The 13,774-nt window shown below is 45.6% G+C and overlaps 2 long non-coding RNA genes across 5 annotated transcripts; both read right to left on the bottom strand.

The window, feature by feature from the left end:
• Positions 1-2,399: 2,399 nt before the first annotated feature.
• Positions 2,400-3,599, bottom strand: LOC115071815. Its single transcript, XR_003850887.1, has 2 exons — positions 3,458-3,599; positions 2,400-2,876 (listed from the first exon to the last, which is right to left on the bottom strand). It is a non-coding gene; the product is annotated as an uncharacterized LOC115071815 (long non-coding RNA).
• A 1,037-nt stretch (positions 3,600-4,636) lies between these two features.
• On the bottom strand, positions 4,637-10,273 carry LOC103740953. 4 transcript variants are annotated; one of them, XR_607563.2, is made up of 8 exons: positions 9,695-10,273; positions 9,138-9,295; positions 8,257-8,340; positions 7,368-7,778; positions 6,809-6,939; positions 6,380-6,541; positions 5,904-6,084; positions 4,640-5,091 (listed from the first exon to the last, which is right to left on the bottom strand). It is a non-coding gene; the product is annotated as an uncharacterized LOC103740953 (long non-coding RNA). The 4 variants fall into 4 exon arrangements; XR_003850889.1 differs by having other exon boundaries at positions 4,641-5,091; positions 7,368-7,593; XR_607564.3 differs by having other exon boundaries at positions 4,637-5,091; positions 7,368-8,430.
• Between the last annotated feature and the right edge of the window lie 3,501 nt (positions 10,274-13,774).

Raw genomic sequence — 13,774 nt, forward strand, 5'->3', positions numbered from 1 at the left:
AGAAGAGGAAGGTTTGATGATACTTGGTGAGGGAAAACTTGTGATGCCCCAAGTTAGAGGCACCATGTTTTGGGTCCCATTGGGCAATAGGAGTTGGTATGAGGCTCGTTTCTTCATAGGAGTAAAGCCTGAGGTGTACTGAAATAAGCACTAAGTGTATGGCCCCACAGTGGTCAGAATGTGCGTGCTATGTGCCCTCTTTGTCAGAAGGGAAGATGCGCATAGTAGGTTGACCAAGTTAGATCTGAGACCTCTTTGGTCAGAGTGGGCATATTTAAGACCGCATAGGTTAGATGGGGGAAATTATGGGGTACGTCTGATCAGAGTGTGCAGATCTGTAGTTTCCTTGGTGAGAAGGGAAAGATCAAGGCCCTTTTAACTAGAATATGTTTGAATCATCATTAGGTACAAGGGGAAGGTCTCAAGTCGACCTTGGCTGTGGGGAAGGTCACAAGTTTCTTGAGTAGATGAGACAACATCGAGGCCCCAATTAGCAGAAGGGGAATGTCTGAGGTCCCCTTGGGCAAGGATGAAGTCCGAAGCCCACTTAATTAGAGAAGGGAAAATTCCCATGTGGGCTGGCAGAGTAAGAGGAGCCTGAGAACTTCCCTTCTGACACAGGAATTCGGAGATTTTACTTGTAGAAAATGACATTTCACAACTTCTTATTCCTCCCTGAGGGGCCTCATACCTTACTCTTAAAACCAGGAGAAAATCATAACTCTCATTTAAGAATAAGGAAGCAGCTGACTCTCACCATCTGGTCACATGTGGGAGTTTTAATGTGCTTTGGGGGATGGGGTAATGTGTGAGAGGTCCTTCACATTAGGGAAGTATCTGAGCACCCCTTGTGTGGCGGTTGTATGCCAGGGGTTTAGAGGGTATAGGTCTGAGGCCGCACTAGACACAGAGGGAAAGTCTGAGGTCCCTTTCAGCAAAGGGGCACTGTGTGAGGTTCCTTGGAAATGGTGGGAAACGTTGACATCTCCCTGTCAGATGGTAAAATTCCGAGCTCCTGTGGGGGAAGAATTAGGCCCAACTTCCTTCATAATAGAGGAGAATCCTGACTGTGGTGGACAAAGTTCCCTACTACCTTGGGCAAAAGATGAAGGTCTCAGGCCACCTTTGCAGTGATGGCAGGGCCAGACCAGGTCTCATTAGCTTCCAAGTCTTCTTGGAAGTACAGAATATGCATATAATAACCTTGCTCAATGTGTTCCCGCCAATCCTATGAGTTCCATGCCCCCTTCAAGAGTCCATCCTGCAGGATCCCTTGGTGGTTAAAGGGTCTTGCTCCGAAACTGGCAAATGGAATTCAATCCCTGACCTAAATCTGATCCCTGATCCTATGTAGAGGTTGAAGAATACGTGGACTTCACACTTGGCCTCTGGTCTGCATACATGAACATAGGCATCTATACATACATCCATCGTGCCCAAATATGCAACAGATAATAAATTATTAAACATTAAAAAGCAATCCCTTGCACTTAGTTTTACCACTACATTCATTTGCAGTATTTATTACTCCTTTTGAATTGCTAGGGAAATCAATGAACCCAATTTTCAGTCTGACCAACTTAGAATCTCACAGTGGCAGGAGCACTCAGCTCTCCTAACCCACGAGCTTCTGCACAAGCATGAGCCTTCGAGACTAGAACCCTGATTCAGCACTGGTCCCAACAGGTGGGTACCACCGTGAGGGCCATGCACCGTTACTGGGAGCCCTGCACTTCCTTCTATGGTCCCTCGAGTTCTACAGGAATCAGAACGGGCTTATCCTTGGTGGCAGGTGGACTCTCCTGCGTCCACCCAGTTGGTGTGCTCTCCCTTACACCAGAGTAGCAGGTCTGTCTCCAGCCCCCCCAAGTCACTGTGGTAGCTGCACAATTTTGCAGGCCAACCTGGTCAGTTCTTCCACTGCACAGAGCTTATGGGCCATCACCCTCATGGGCAGCTGCAGAAGGATGCTACTCATGGGGGCTGCCCAAGGACAGCCCAAGCCACAAGCTCAGCGGCAGTTGAATGAAGGTGGTCCTCATGAGGGAGCAGAAACTCCCCAGGCTAGGGCGAGCCCAGGAGGCCCTATGTCCATTAGTGGTTCATAGATTAGAGTTAACTATTCTGCTATTTCTGGCTACCATCAGGGATTTAAATATGGAACTCTTCCTACATATGCTGTTGTTTCAACTATTAATGTTATTCAGTTATTAATACTGATTGAGACGCCTAAGCCACTAGATGGTAATGCTGCTAAATGCATTCATGGAATCACCATGCAACCTTAGTTCTAAGACACATCTTTCACATTCCTGTTTCGACACTCAAGATGGACCTTTATGTCAAAAGAATTTTTGACATCTGGATGAAAACCTAAGACATCACAACAAACGCAGTTCTGCATTTAAAATATATTTATTTATCTGAGCGCAACTTTGGTTGAACTATTTGCATTTGTAAAACTGAATTACATCGTGATTTCGCTGTGAAAAGACAGTAAGAGTATGCGTATAAAGTAAGTTTCCAAATACAGTAGAAAATGTCAAACTTCAAGAACTGGTTGCTGATTTGCAATGCCAGGAGATGATTAACATAACAAGAAAAACACAGGTATTCTTTTCTACACTGAAACCATAACAACAACAACAGCAAAAAATTAACAAAAGAATATCTGTATCATCTGTGGCATTGTCAGTTCAGGCAGGAGTCTGAACACTGTTCCAACAGCCTGGGTGGCTGTCCCTGGCTTTGAGGCCTCCTCGAGGTTGTATTCTGCTGTCCTGGTCTGGGCACATAGGATGGGAATACTCCAATACTGATGACTGGATTGAAGGTAGATGACTCACAGTCCGGACTCTGCATGCTACTCTGGGCTTCTGGAGGTTCAAAACAAGAGTGAATCCATGTTACCTTGGTGAGAAGGAGACTCTCCCAGGTCCCTTTGGTCATAGTGGGTAGGTGTGGGGCCTCTTGGGCATTGGGCAATTTTCTGATTCTCCCTTAGTCAGATGAGGCCATCTTTGATGGAGATGGTATTATGCAATCACCCCAAATGGGGTAGGATTAAGTTCACTTTAGGCAGAGGGGCAATTCAAAAGCCCCAATAGTTAGGGGGTATATTTCTGAGACACTCTTGGTCAGAGGGGCATGTTGAAGCTCCCTACATAAAAAATTTGGATGTCTGTATCCACCATAGAGAGGCCAATAAGTAGATCCATAGGTAAGAGGGAAAGGTCAGTGGCGCGCCTCAAGATATGGAGAAAGTACAGAGACCAAATACCCTATGAAAAACATCTGAAGCTCCAGGTTCCGATGGGAATGTCTAGGGCCTCTGACATCATAGAGGGAAAATTCCCTATCTATTGGGGTAAAGTTCCAGACCTTGCCCCTTGGACACAAAATGAGATACCCAACCCACCCTGTGCAGTGGAGGGTGTTCTAGGCACTGCCTCCTCACCTTTCAACTTTTCAGCAGCAACTAGAATGTCCATGCATTGCAGTGAATGTGTAGCAGCCTAGACAGCAGTGTAAATCTTCTTTCAAGAGTCTGGATGTCTATCCCAAGCTAGGACACCTCCTCAGGCTTGTGTTCCACTGCTCCTGTCTATAAATGAAGGAGAGGTCCACACATTTTGGTGACTGCCTGAAAGTTGGTGGATTGGGTTTGAGGCTCTGAAAGCTACACTTGGGTTTGGTATTTTGAGCCACAGGGATCCTAAGTCCTTATGGGATGAATGAAAATATTCTAGGTCTTCCAGATATGGATTGAAGCCCCCTTAATCAGGGGAGGAATATGTGAAAACTGTTTTGGTTAGAAGGGCACAGCCAAAGAACATTTGGGCATCGAAAATACCCAGAAGACCCCTTGGTAAGTGAGTGGTAAGAGTTTGGAGGACCCTTTACCAAATTAGGAAGTTTTGAGACTCCCATTACACAGAGCTACTAAATCTGTTGCACACTTGGGCATAATGGGAAGGTGTTAGACACTTTGCACTTTGAGTAAGGACCATTGCCCTCTTAGAACAGGCACTCTGATGCCTCTTTGGAAAAATGGGAACATTTGTGGCACAATTGGGCAAAGTTAATGGTCATAAGAGGTTTAACGGGAATGACTAATGTCCCTTCAGGAGAGTCATCCATTCACTGCCCTCTAAGGGAGAAGTGGGAGAAGTAGGTCTGAAACCTACATAGGTTAATTAGAAACCTCTCAGCCTCTTTGGTCAGATATCTGAGTAGAAGTGGAAGTTCTCAGTCCCCTTTGGGCAGAAGTGTACATATGTCATAGGTCATATGTCATATAATCTGACACTGTCTAGACAGGATGCATATTTGTCATCCTTTGGTGAGACAGGGCATAGCTGATGTTCTCTTTGATAAAGGGGAATGACACAAGGTCCTGTGGTCAGAGAAGCTATATCTAGGACTCCTTGGGAAGAAGGGCAATGTGTGAGATCATATTTATCAGAGCGGGTGATCTCAGGTTAGTTGGATAGGATCATGACAGTTCTAGTCGCCTCTAGACAGAAAATGAAGGCCCTAGGCACTTTTTTACACTGGAGGAAGTTTCTGTACTCACTCATCAGCTTCCAGCTCTGAGTCACAGTCTAGAATATGTGTATATCAATGAGTCCATAGTCGGCATGGCAACAGTCTTAAAGTTCTTCTCAGAGACTCCATGGCAGTCTTTGGCTCAGTGTCCTCCTCCAGAGTATGTTCATCTTAACAGGTCTGGGCATATAGGATAGAACATAGATATTGAAGGAAACAGGAGTAAGGCAGTGATCTGAGTTACAAAACCAACGTGCCGTTCTTTTGGGAAAAGGTAAAGTTCTGAACTTCCTTACAGCAAAATTGCCTGGCCATTTTGACAAATGAAATAATCCAGTTTTCCTTGAAGAACCCATGTTACCTTGGATAGTGAAGAAGATTCCAGAACAGTCTCATTAGCTTCCACCTTTCACCCCATTTACAGATACCATACCTCGAGTTGCACCTTCTGGAGCCTGGGAAGCAGTCAGAGAACTTGTGACCAGGCTGAGGGAGGGACCTGAGATTTGGTGACTCTGCAAGTTTGGGTTCAGCTGAGTAGGTCTGGGAATGAAAGACAGAGACATGCCATTTCTGTTGACCAGCTTCAAGGCAGATGGCCTGATTTCAGGTTTCAGCTTGGTATCACCTTCACCAGGATCTAAGTGTTCTGAGCGTTCTACTGAGTGCAGTGTTCTAAGGTCACACTGGCTGGAAACGTGTTTGCCTGGCACTTTGAAGAGAAGAGGAAGCTCTAATCCATCTTAGCAAGTAGGATAGTGTGGGGTCTTTATGGACAAGGGGGCAGGAAGCTCTATGGTTTCATGGTCACAGGGTATACTTGAAGCCCTTCGACAGTTTGTGAAGGTCGCCCTCCCCTATGACCTTGGCCACAGGGTCCAATTTTGACTTTGGTTTCATAGGATTGTCATGTTCCACTTGCACTTAATCAGAAAAAGAATGTATGTATTCCGTTGTCAAAGGCAGTAGATCATACACACACCTTAGGCAACGTGGGAGGGTCTTATGCTCTCTTATGCAGACTGGATGGGTTATTCCCCTGTGCTGCTTCCTTTAGTGAGGAAAACATCTGAAGTCCATTTAGTAAGAAAGTGAGGGCCTTTTCACACAATATTAATATCTAAGTTTCCCTTGGGGAATCCAAGAAGGACTGAAACAGCCCTTGTCTTTGGGACCTCAGACATCCCTTTCAATGAAGTGGAAAGTAGTAAAATAACCCAGGAGTTGGAGCTCTGGCACCCTTGTGAGAGAGACAGTCACAGGGACCCTACTGGGCAAAGATGAAGGCCTCAATCCCTTGGACAAATGGGGAAAATCCCATCTACCCTTGGTTAGAAGGTGAATGTCCCTGGTACCTTGGGAAGTAGAGAAAGTCCTAGCACTGCTCATCAGCTTCAAAGTCTTCATGATTTTAAATATCCATAGGTTGTTTTGAATCCGGTAGAGACCAAGCAGCAACCTCAGCCTTTTTAAAACAGCCTGGATTTCCATTCATGTCCTGGTCTTCTCCTCTGGTTTGTCTTCAGTGTTCTGGACCTGGGTAGAAATAATGGTGAACGTTCATTTAGTGTGACAGGATTGAACGCAGATGGCTTGGTGAACAGGTTCTATTCATTTCTCTCTGGCTCCTGGACTTCAAAGAAGAATGGAGGAATGTTTTCTTGATCAGAAGATTATACTAAGCATAATTGATCAGAAGAGGTATGTGTAAGACCCTATTGGGCGGAAGGTGATGGTCAAGGCCACATTCTTGGGAGGAAGAATATCTTAGGCAGAGCAGATATGGTAGGACCATTCCAGAATTCCTTGGGCAGGTGACTGTCCCCCTTACCTTCTTCTGTGAAGGAAGATCTCATTACTGAATATTGCTTCAAGTATATTTTACAGTGTATCTCATCCATATTTTGCTTACAGTCATCAGTCGTTGGGTACAATCTTAGTACTCAGCTTGGACGACTGTCATCTCTAGTAGTTTGTGTTAAAATGCCCAGATCTAGGAAGGAATAATAGAGTCACACCTTTTCTGGTGACTGAATTGAACATAGATGACATGTGTCCTATGCTTTGCTTGTTACTCTGTGGCTCAAGGAAATCCAGCTAGTGTGGATCTATATCCCCATTGTTCAAAACACGTATTTATCATCCTCTCTTGGTGAGTGTGCAGAGTCAGCAGGGAAAATCAGATACCATCTTGGACAAATGCTAAGACCTGTACTCCCTTGATGCATGGGGGTGGAGTATGTGGCAGGGGATCCCATACCACGTAGAGGACAAGTTGACTTGTCTACCATACTGTCTTCTCTGCTGTGAGGCTTAAACATTTCTTCAACAGCTTCCAATGATCTGTCACAGTGTAATATATCCATCAGTTTAAGATGTCTTCAGTGGAACCTTCAACAAACCAGACAGCAATATTAGTATTTGTAACCAGCATGTGTGGCCCTCCCATGCTAGACTGCCTCTTCAGGGTTGTGCTCAGCCAAACAAATCTGTGCAGGAGGACGACATCATACCACTTCTGATGTCTAGCCTGAAGGCAGTGGCCTGGAATCCCTTCACCTTCTAGTATTGTATTCTGAGAACTCTAACCACAGTGGACCACCTTGGTGTTAAGGGGGAATTCTCCTGAGTAGTTTTCCTCAGGGGAAGTCCTGAACCCTACCCACACTTGGGTCAGCTCTGTTAGATATGAAATCTTGAGCAGGAGGAGAAAGTCTCTTGCCCCAGGCTTCAGAGAGTGAAAAGTAATAGAAAGATTAGGGAGAGGGAAGAAGATTCCAAACCCACTTGAGTGGTAGGTAAATAAATGTAGCATGTACCTTGTGCAGTGGAGGAACATGAGGCCTCCTGGACAGGGCTTTTCCTCCTCAGATACCAGCTCTTCATCAAAGTCTAAAACAGTCCTACATTGGAAACTCCATGAAGTTCTTGAAGGAATCTGACCATTTTTCTGACATGCTGGTTAACTGTATCTGTCTTGGTGACCTCCTCAAGCTACACAGGTGTTGGCACATAGGGTGTGTCCTCACTATTTCCTGTGACAAGCTTAAGGGCAGATTATGTGAGTTCCTTGCTCTGGGACCTCACACCAGAGTAGTCTAAGGTTCCTTTACCTTAGGAATATTTGTCTAGTCTCCTATTTCACGACTCCAGCTCCCAGTGAGTAAGAATGTTTAAGGTTCTGTCAGCTAGTGGTAGATCTGTGGTTTCCATGTAAATAAAGGGATGCTCTGGAAATCCAAAGGACAATGAGTACAGGCATGATGCCTTCTTATTCAAAAGGGAACATTTAGTACCACATAAGACACATAGAAAATGTCAGAATTCCCTAGGTCAAAGACAGTAGTTCTTATGCTTTTTTGGTCAGAGGATAATGTCCAAGGCCACATTGTTAAGAGAGGAAGGATTGACCCTCACTATGACATTGAATTAGTTCTGATGAATTCTTTCTTTAAAAAAGAATGGGAGTTGTCTAGGGAAGAGAAGAGTTCTGATACGGTCTGTCTGAAAGACATCTTCTGAGGCTTATTTGGCAAAGGGAGACATTCTGAACTACCTTATTCAGGGAGGAAGAGTCCCTGGCCAGGATTGGCAGAACTGGAAAATCCAGTTTTCTCTTGGGCAGAAGATGAAGGTCCAGTTAACCTTGGGGAGTTGAATAGGTCTCCAGAATTGCCTCATTAGCTTTCAAATATTTTTCCCACTTACAATTACCCAGTAGAATCTTCAGGAGTCCAGGCAGCAGTCAGGGTATTTTGATGATCCCTCAAGGCTGTGTTCAGATGAGCAGGTCTGAAAGCAAATGATGGGAACATTCCATTTCTGTTGACCAGGATAAAGGCACAGGGCCTGAGTTATGCTTTTAGTTTGGCATCATCTTCCCTATGAGGTAAAAGCAGAGTGTTCTGAGGACACATTGGTTGCAAAAATATTTCCCTGAAACTTTGGTCAGAGAGGGAATCTCTAAGGTCTTCTTAGTAAGAATGGCAGTTATGAGGTCACCGTGGTCAGAAGGGGAAGCTCTAAGGTCCAGCAGTTGAAGAGTGTCTTCTTATAGCCCTATTGAGCACAAGGTAAAGGTTCACTTCCCCCTTGGTAGCAAGGCTCCCTTTTGAAAACCATTTCCTCACAAAGACTTGTTCCATTTCTATCCTAGGCAGAAATGCAATGTCTGAAGCCCCCTTGGTCAAAGGAAGTAGACCCTACACAGTCTCTTGAGCAAAGTATGATAGTCTTATGCTTCCTTTTTCACACCCAGTGGATTAGTGTCCTTGATCTGGAGTTCCTTTAGTGAGAGGGGAAAGTCTGAAGTTCATTTGGTAAGAATGAGTGAGGGCCTGTTCGTAATATTAATGTTTAAGCCTCCCTTGGGCAAACTGAGTAGGTCTGAGATCACTTTTTTACTATGAAAGGGTCTGATATCCACTTCAGTGAAGTAGGAAAGAGTAGGGTAGCTTAGGAGGGGTAGCTGTGGCATCCTTGTACAAAAGGGAACCTCAGAAACACAACTAAATTATAGATCTGACCTCCCTTTGGCAAGTGGTCAAAGTTACATAATCCCTGGCACAGAATGTCAGTGTCCCTGGTACCTTGTGCAGTGGAGAAAGGTCCCTGAAGTTCTTGTCACCTTCAAAATTGTCTTCAGAATTTTGAATATCCATATTTTTTGTTGAATATGGTTGTGACCAGACAGCAACATCAACATTGTTCCAATAGTCTGAGTGTCTGTTCATGTATTCAGTGTAATCTGCAAAAAATCAGGCATTAATTCTAGCATTGTTGAACACCATGAATGGCTGACCCAAACTAGAATTTCTCCTCATGTGTGTGCTCACCCATTGGTATCTAAGCAGGAAAACTGTGGCCACAGAAATACCAGAGGCTGGACTGAAGTTGGTGATCTGAGTTCCAAGCTCCGCTTCCTAAATTTAGCCTCTGAGGACTCTAACCCGAATGGGCCAACTTTCCCTTTTATTAGAAGGGGAAATTTCCCAGGTTCCCCTTATAAGCAGGGCAGGTATGAGAGTTCTTTGAGTCAGAGGGAAATTTGTAAGACCCCAATGATCACAGAGAGAAAGTACCAGGGAACTTTGGACAAAGCAAATTCACAGACTATATTAGGCATAGGGGGATTGTTCCTGCCTACCTTCTGTAGAGGAAGACGTCCCAGGAAATGTCTTGTCATCTTCCACATCTTCATTGAAGTCAGGAAAATTGGTATCTTCGAGAATCCCATTGCGTATCTCGCAGCAATCTGAGCATTCTTCTAGTAGGTTGGATGTTCCTGTCTGGCTCTCTATCAGCTGCTTATGCTCAACTGCACAGGTGTTGTCATTAAGAATGGATTCCTCCTAAGTACTGGTGACCAGCTAAGAATTAGATGGCCTGTGTTCCCTGGCTGAGGATTTTAATCCCCTGCCATAGAACTGCAATCTAGAGTGCTCTGTGGTATTTTCGGTCAAAATTGTGGTTCCATGCCCCCATCCCCACATCAGATGGAAAAGCACCTGAGTCTTAGTTGAAGGGGTTTGTGTGAGGCCACCATGAACAAAAAGGTAAGCTCTTAAGTCTCCTTCGTCGTGGAGGGTAAGTCTAAAGAACCCTTGAGCAGGGAGTGAATGTCTGAGGAGTCTCAGTTAGAGAGTAGGGTCTGTAATTTAATCTCCTACAAGAGAACTATGCCTTGGGTCATGCTTGCTCAAGAAAGGGAATGTCTAAAGTTCCCGCATAGCTGCATCCCTTTGACAAAGCATGAAGCTCTAAGTCTGCCCTGGTTAGAGAAAAGAAGTGTAAAGCTCTGTTTGGGAAATGGTCTAAGCTGGAATGCTTAGTGGGTGAGGTCTCATGACCAGTTGTGCAGAAGTAGTAAGTCTAATCTTCCTTTCTCTGAAGGTGAAAGTTTAGGGCCCCTAGGTAACAGGGAATAGATCTGACATCCTTTATCAATAGTGGAAATTCTGGTACCTTCGTGGTGGTAAGTTCCTTTTGATAGGATATGGCAGTCTGCTCCTCTCATTCAGAGGAAGCATATCTAGGCCGTCTTGCACATAGAGGCATGTTCTAAGGTCCAGTTGGGTTTCGGGGGCATGTATGTGGTCGTGGTGTCTTAGAGGGAAATTCCTACTCGCCGAGCAGAGATTGGAATGTGTGAAACTTCTTAGGTCTCAGTGGCCCCTGGATCAGCTGTGGCACCTGTGATGTCTCCGTGACAGAATTCTAAGGATCGAAGCTCTGGCTCTGAAGAGGTAGATCTGAAGCCCTTTGGGCTACCGCAAAAGAGCTGAGGCCCCTCTCTGAAGCAGCCTGTTTGATAGTCTCCTTCATGCTTGGGGGATTTTGTCAGGTACCCTGGTTCTGGCATCATAAGTCTGAGGCAGCCTTGAGTTGTTGGGGATTGTGTGAGCCCCCCTGATTCTGGAGAGAAAGGTGTGTGTCTAGTGGACCACTGGGGTAGATTTGATGCTCCATGGTTTTAAAGGCTATGCCTGAGATGCTCTTGAGTCTTTGGGGAAAGGTGTGAGATATGCCTCTGCCAGAGGGATAGGATTGGGGCACCCTTGGTCTTTGGGAAAGGTTGGAACCCTGGGCTTTTGAAGTGTAAGGTGTAAGGTTTGCTTTGTCAGAAAGGCAATTCTGATGCCACTTAGTCAAGATGGTAATTGATGAGATTTCCTCAGGCAAATCAGGGAGGCCCACGAAACTGTTCTACAAGGTGGAAAGTCCTAGGCCATATTGGGAAAGTAAGGGGGTCAAAGACTCCCTTGGGCACAAGTTAGAACATGTAAGGTCACTTTGGGAAGTCATCAAGGTCTAGAATCTTCTCAACTTTCTGTGACTACCTCCTCTGGGTACTCTGAAGCTCTGGGATCTCAGACAAGCATGAGTTCTGCTTCCTTTCAACAGAAGGGGCATTGTCTAGGCCCTGGAGGTGAGAGAGTATGGATGTGAGCCCCACTTGGTTTAAAGGGGAGGCAGTCAGAGCTTCTGGGAAGAAGGCGTGGATCTGTCAACATATCGGGGAGATGAAATAGGTCTACTATGACATTAGTTAGAGGGGTTATATATTGATATTCTTTCAGCAGATGGGGTATTTCTGAAGGCCCCATGGGCAGAATTATATCCTGCCCTGCCCTTAATTAGAGCGGGGAGTTCTGACTGACTCTTTGTCAAAAGAAGCCTCCTCCTGAAGAAAATCTGAGCCCCCCCTGGGTGGATGTTGAAAGTCTAACCCATTCTTGATAGGAGAGGGATGACCCAAACCTCCTGTGTACAGATGGTGTATAGCTGAGTCCCCTTTGGTAATAGTGGGAAAGCGGGAGGCTCTCATTTGTGGAAGAATTTGTGAAGTCCCCTTGATATGAAGGGATGGGTCTCATACTCCTTTCTTGATCTGGTACATGGTAGAGGACCCAACGGACAGGTCCAGATGATGTGGGTCCTCCTTCTGGGTAAAAGACATGTATGAAGCTCCTCTGGGTACAAGTCGAATGTCTGACACAGCGTGGATCAGAGCAGAAATTTCTGAACCCCTCGTGGTTATAAGGAGTATGTCTGAAATCCAGGTGTTTAGAGGAGGCCTGTCTGCAGCCCCTTTGTTCAGACTGGGAAAATCTAAGGTTCGCTTCATCGTATTGAGAAGATTCGAGGCCTCCTTGAGGGCAGAGGGAAGGTGTGCATCTCCTCTTTTCAAGTGGGGTCCTCCTCAAGTTACACTGGACATTGTGAGTGTATCTGTGGCTTCCCAGGACAGAAGAATCCAAGCTGGAACTGGCGCTTTCAGTGTGTGTGAGGCGCCCTTGGTAATAGAGGGAATGTGTGAGACATGCATATGTATAGTAGACAGGTTCCCTTAAATATGTCCATGTGGGAGAATCTTCGGCTGAAGTAGAAGGATTGTTGCTTTCTTTTTCTGAAGGGGAAGGACTGATCTTCCCTTGGGAATAGGAGACATGTCTGCTTTTGGTAGATTTGGATTGTCTGAGGGATCCCTGTGGAGAATCAGAACAACTGAGGCATTCATAATGAGAGGAAGTGTCACCTAAGTCCCCTTCTGTCGACTCAGAAGATTTGAGGTTCCCTTGGGAAGTAGTGGTAGGGCTTGTCTCGCTTTGTTCAGAGGGGTAAGATCTGGTACCCCTCTTCACAGAGGAGGAAGGAGCGAACCTCTCTTCCTTTGATGGACAACACCCTAAACCCTCTTGAACACAGGTCTTCTGCCTCAATCTCAATTTGGTAGAAGTGGGCTGTCTGTGGCCTGGTGGTGGAGACAGGGATTTTCTGAGGCCTTCTTCCTGAGTGCAGCTAGGTCTCATGGACGCTTGTTCAGCAAGATCTTGTTGAAATTTCTTATACATAGACCTTGGAATTCTGTGGCCTTTTTGCCAGTAGGGTACATTCCTTAAGCCCAATTCATGTGGGGCAATCGGTCTTAAACACACTTCTTCAGTGGGCCCATATGTTGTACATGTATTAGAAGTGGAATGCCTATGGCCCCCCTGGGAAGAGGAAGAACTTTGGCGGATCTCTTTATGAGAGTGAAAATGGCTATGGCCCCTTTGGTGAGGGGAAGAACTTGGGGGTTCTCCTTATGAGAGGGAGAATGCCTGCGGTCCTCCTGGGAAGAGAAAAAATTTTGGAGGTTCTCTTCATGAGAGGGAGAATGCCTATAGCCCCCCTGGGGATCAAAAGAACTTTGGAGGGTCTCCTTATGAGAGGGAGAATGCTTACAGCCCGCCTGGTGAGAGGAAGAAATTTGGAGGTTTTCCTTCTGAGAGCGAGAATGCCTCTGGCCCCTTTGTTAAGAGAGAGAACTTTTGAGGTTCTCATTTTGAGAGGGAGAACTTCTTAAGTCTTCTGTGAGAGATGTGGACACTGTGAGGCTCCCTTGGGTACTAGTATTGTCTCTGGGGTCCTTTTTGGAAGAACCCAAAGTTTTTAAGCACTCTTCCTCTGATGGGGAATTTCTAAAGCCCCTTTGAGCATATGGGGAATGCCTGGATCTCATGTTGGTAGAAGTGGAATATCTGGAGCCCGTTTGGGGAGATGAATGTCTGTGTCCCTCTTTACCAGAATCAATAAGACCCAAGCTTCCTTTAGCAGGGCTGGACAGTCCTACCAGAATCGATAAGACCTAAGCTACCTTTAGCAGGGGTGGACAGTCCTAGATCCCATTAGGCTGATAGTGACGGCCCCACAGTCCCTTGGGCAGTTGCCAATACTTCCAATG

The sequence above is a fragment of the Nannospalax galili genome, unplaced genomic scaffold, assembly GCF_000622305.1.
Source record: "Nannospalax galili isolate Female #2095 unplaced genomic scaffold, S.galili_v1.0 scaffold301, whole genome shotgun sequence".
Classification (NCBI taxonomy): domain Eukaryota; kingdom Metazoa; phylum Chordata; class Mammalia; order Rodentia; family Spalacidae; genus Nannospalax; species Nannospalax galili.